General features: G+C 47.8%; 1 long non-coding RNA gene across 1 annotated transcript; it reads right to left on the reverse strand.

The window, feature by feature from the left end:
- Window positions 1-1,330: 1,330 nt before the first annotated feature.
- On the reverse strand, window positions 1,331-4,344 carry LOC138986754 (uncharacterized). Its single transcript, XR_011463424.1, has 2 exons — window positions 4,310-4,344; window positions 1,331-2,315 (listed from the first exon to the last, which is right to left on the reverse strand). It is a non-coding gene; the product is annotated as an uncharacterized lncRNA (long non-coding RNA).
- Window positions 4,345-5,094: the final 750 nt, after the last annotated feature.

Genomic DNA, 5,094 nt, shown 5'->3' on the forward strand with positions numbered 1-5,094 from the left:
CCCTCAGCCATTCTCAGTGTTCCCACTGGTTCTCCCTGATGCTTTTCTCCTCAGTTTCAGTTATTTCTCTCAGTCCTTCTGACTCTGCTTCTCCTGATCCTCCTGCCTCCTGAATTTACTGAGTGGGCGACAGAACGCGACGCCCCCGGACCGGAAGACCACCTTTTCCGACCGAGTTGAATTGGGCATGGAACAGCACTGGCGGTCACAAGGCTGGACCAGGTCACCTACCCTACGCGGGGTGAGGGGACGGGCTGACAGGAAAGGGGGGAGGCCTGAAGGGAAGAAGGACCGGCCTGAGGAGACGCGAGGACAGAGGGGCTGGGAGAGAAGGGGCTCAGAGCGGGGCGGGCTCTCCGTAATCCCGGGACCAGGGAGGGGGCGCGGCCTCTCCGGGAGCGGGGGCGACGGGCTCTGCCTCCAGCGGTCGAGAAGGCGACGCGGCGGGGCGCGACTCCAACTCCCGAGAGAGGGCTTTACTTGGCGACGCCAGAGGTAAAAAAGGGTTTTAAGCAGGAAAATGTCGCCAGAGGCGGTGTCTACGCGGACAGAGCGCCGAAACCGACTCAGAAACACTTCAAACCCAAACGAAAAGATAACTGGGCCGCAACGGCAGCGTCTATTCGGGGCCGAGCACCGGGTGCCAGGGTTTTCAGGTCGCTGGCAATTCCCACACCATGAGGACGAGTGAGCGGGGACGGAGGTGGGGATTGGAGGGGTGGCGAGCTCTGCAAACTTACTCTAGAAGGAAGCTTAGACGCCGCTCGGGGATCTCGGCTCCGCGCTCTTCAACTTCCGGCTCTGTGTGAAAGGGCTTTTGGTATTAGAGCCGCGGCTTCCGACCAGGGGCGGGGCGAGCACCGGCTGTGCGCAGAGTTCGTGGGAGGGGCGGGCCCCGGAGGGGGGTGGGGCCTGTTACCTTGAGAGCACTAAGTTACCTTCTGTAACATTGCTAGGTAAAAGCTTCAACTTATGTCGGAACCCAAGATACTTCCTCTTAAGACTAAAAGGGTTTATTCTCAATAAAAAGCTGTTTTTCACAGCATGGTGTGCTCAGATCCTGCTAGTGAGGCTGAAGCAATTCAGGGATCTCGGAACTTGGGCAGTTTTAATAAACAAGAATGGGACTAGTCTCTATATTACAAATACAAAACTCTCCCTGGGTAGAAATGGGCTATTCCCTACTGACGCCCTACAAACCAGCAAACTCAGCATAGTGCTGAGTTCAACCAACTGAGGGTCAGCACTTGGGTGTCTGAGATGGAGGACTTAAGGGATGTGATCATTTGGGTCACTAACCACAGCCTTAAAATGAGCAAGACACTTTAAATGATTATAAACTGCGTTATTGTTTATTTTATCCAACGTGTTTTAATTATTTCCCTTTCTAAACCCAACTCTTTAAACAGTGACATAAAGGGGGTTGTATAAGCAACTCTTACAATGACAAATATCATTGTGTAAGGTTAAGCTACAGAGAAAAATTAACTGATACATATACTGTGAAACGATTATCACAATAAGTTTACCTAGCATCCATAATTTTGTATAGATAACCTTAAAAAGAGACAGCAAAATAGGAGAAAAAAATTTTTTTTTTTCCTTTTGATGAGAACTGCATTAAAATACTGTATTCTGTACTTTGGAGGAAGTGCTTAGTCACGCAGCTGTGTCAGATTCTTTGCGACCCCATGGACCATAGCCTGCCAGGCTCCTCTGTCCGTGGGACTCTCCAGGCAAGAATACTTGAGTGGGTTGCCAGGCCCTCCTCCAGGGGATCTTCCCAACCCAGGGATTGAACCCATGTCTTGTGCATTGCAGGCGAATTCTTTACTGTCTGAGCCACCAGGGAAGCCTAACTGTTAAGTATCTTTCCCAAAAACTTGTTTAGGAAATTACACTAAATAATACCCATAATGTAATTTCAAGTTGATTATATATTCAGTGTGAACATAATTAGAATCTTTCACTTGCTATTTGCAAGTTCTAAAATATTTTAGGTCTTTATTTTCTAAAGCTATTACAAATCTCTACAGCATATTAAAAAGGAGAGACATTACTTTGCCCACAAAGGTCTGTATAGTAAAGGTATGGGCCAGTAGTCATGTATGGATATGAGAGCTGGACCATAAAGAAGGCTGAGTGGTAAAGATTTGATGCATTTGAACCGTGGTGTTGGAGAAGACTCTTGAGAGTCCGTTGGACTGCAAGGAGATCAAACCAATCAATGCTAAAGGAGATCAATCCTGAATATTCACTGGAAGGGTTGATGTTGAAGCTGAAGCTCCAATACACTGAGAAATCAGACAAGGTCTCTGTGAGGAAGAAACACTTAGGATTGGTAAGGTGGGAAATGGAAGAGTGTTGCAAGCAGAGAGAACAGCCTGAGTGCCAGCTCTGAGGCAGGAAGATATTTACTGAACAGAAAGTCAGCCAGTGTGACTGGCACACAGCAAAATGTACATGGGGTGATGCCAGGCAGAGGCTAATTTATGGATCAAAATCTTTGGATTTAGGACTTGATTCCAAAAGCTACAGAGAGTCACTGAAGAATCAGCAAGAGGACAGTTAGACGCTTAGATCTGTTTTTCAGAGCTCAATCTGCTGTGGGCAGAAGTTGTTGTTTACCTGCTTACTCATGCCAGACTCTTTGCAACCCCCTGATGGCAGCCCCGCCAGCTGCTCTATCCATGGAATTCTCCAGGCAAGAATATTGGAGTGGGTTCCCATTCTCTTCTTTCATTTTACTTCTTCATTCAGTAACTATGTCAACATTCTATTTCTTTTTCAAAGCTTATTTATTTTGCTTATGTTGGGTCTTCGTTGCTGTGAGTGGGCTTTCTCTAGTTACAGCTGCAGTGCAGGGGCTTCTCATTGCAGTGGCTTCTCTTGTTTCGGAGCACACACTCTAGAGTGTGCAGGCTCCTGGGCTCTAGAGCACAGGCTCAGTAGTTGTGGCCCATGGGCTTAGTTGCTCTGAGGCATCTTCCCGGGCCTGGGATGGAACCCGTGCACCCTACATTGGCAGGCACATTGTTAGTCACTGTACTACCAGGAATGCCTCAACATTATCTTACTCTAGTTCAAAAAAAATAAAAAGTAATACAAGCAGAAAATAACATACAGAAGATTTCTTCCAATCTTTATAAAATACCTGTATTTTAAAAATATAAAAAAAAAAAATGTGGCCCTCCCTATGGGTAAGTGGTAAAGAATCCACTGGGCAATGCAAGAGATGTAGGTTGTTGCCCTGTCTGAGTTCCCACATGCTGGGGGGCAACTAAGCCCGTGAGTCTCAATTCTAGAGCCTGGAGCAGAGATCTAGAGCCCAGGAAGTGAAAAGACACTGAAGCCAGTGGGCTCAGTCATGTCCTGGGCTGCAAGACAAGAGAGGCCAGAACAATGAGAAGTGTGTGCACTGTACCAGAGAGACAGCAGCCCACCAGGCTCCTCTGTCCATCAGAACTAGGGAAAAGACACTGAAGCAATAAAGATACAGTATACGAAATAAATATATTTGAAAAATCAAAATGTGATTTTAGGTATGTACTTATTAACAAAATCCAAAATTTATCATTTTATTCCATTAGGAAAATACTGAATCAAGATTAGTAAAGTTGGAGAATTCCCTCATGGTCCAGTGGTTAAGATCCCTCACTTCCACTGCAGGGTTTCAGGTTCAATCCCTACTCAGCAAACTAAGACCCTGGAGAATGCATCATGTGGTCAAAAAAGAAAGAAAAAAATCTTGGTAAGCCTGATTTCACAGTTTAAATTAGATGGTGTAACAAAACACTCTCTAGCCCTGACATCTCTTTCTGAACGTTCCATTCCATTCCCAAATACTTAAGTTTTCAAGGAGGTGCTCATTTAGTTTTAAATGTACTATAAAAAGTGAGAACTGATTTGCACTCATTGGCCTCTTTTGCAGATTTTACCGTGTACTGTACATATTAATACCTGAGGTCCACATACAGCTTCTTTACCCTGGTTGACAGAGTGCAGACAGCACATCCAGATGGGCCCTAAACAGTCCCTGCTGCCCAACAGCACTGAGACCCCGTCTCCAACCCGTGTGTGAGAAGCCCTGTCCAGGGTGGTGCTCAGGGGAGCCTCCTCACAAGCTCCGCGTCACCGGGTCATGGGGAGACGGGATCTAAGTGGAGACGACAGGCCCTGAAGGAAGGCCCTGGGTGAGTGTGCGTGTACAGGAGTCAGACAGGACACTCAAGAGTCAGACACGATTAGCGATCCTGAGAAGGGCATTTCAGGAAGGCAGTGTGAGAATCCACTGAGACTATGACCCTACCTGAGAAAGAGCCATGCCTGACTCCTGTTCTTTCTTCTTCTGGGCCTCTTCGTCCATGAGTCTTCACAGTTCTACCATGAAAGTTGAAAACATGCTGTTTAATGCTTAGAGTCAACACCTCCCTTTCCTGAGCCCCAACCACACACACAGGGAAGCCCTCACCCTGTGGAACAGACAGTCCTCTGTGGCCACTGTCTCAGGAGGGATTCAGGACAGTCAAGTGCCACAGAGAGACCAACAGGGCCTTTCCCACACTTTCCTTGGCCACACTCCCCTCCTGCTGAGGCCTCATGCACACAGCAGCAGGGGGCACCTCTGCTGACCCCAGGATCCCATTCAGGTCACACAGCAGGCCCTGGTCCAGCCCACTCTGAGCAGGGCGCCTCCCCTCCCCCAGGGCCTGATCTCAGTCTCAGAAGTGGAGGCTAAGAGCCCTGGTGCACAATGCAGGATCCAGATCAGAATCATCTGTGGCTCTGTGCACATTCCTGGGGCGAGGCCCCACACGAGATCCTCAGGAGCATGTCTGATGGGGGAGAACCGACTAACCAAAGGAGTATGTGTATACACACCATACACCCTGTGAGCATGTGACACATGTGTACACTGTGAAACATTTTTCACAATCCATGAACCAACACATACATCACCTCCAAATTCCCATGTTCTGTGTGTGGTGACAACACTGATGAGGTACTCTCCTGACAAATTCCCAGCAGGCAGTAACAGAACAGGATTAACTACGGTCAGCATGCTGTGCATACCTCCCCAGGACACACTCATTT

This window comes from Bos mutus, unplaced genomic scaffold (genome assembly GCF_027580195.1).
Source record: "Bos mutus isolate GX-2022 unplaced genomic scaffold, NWIPB_WYAK_1.1 CTG1152, whole genome shotgun sequence".
NCBI classification, from domain to species: domain Eukaryota; kingdom Metazoa; phylum Chordata; class Mammalia; order Artiodactyla; family Bovidae; genus Bos; species Bos mutus.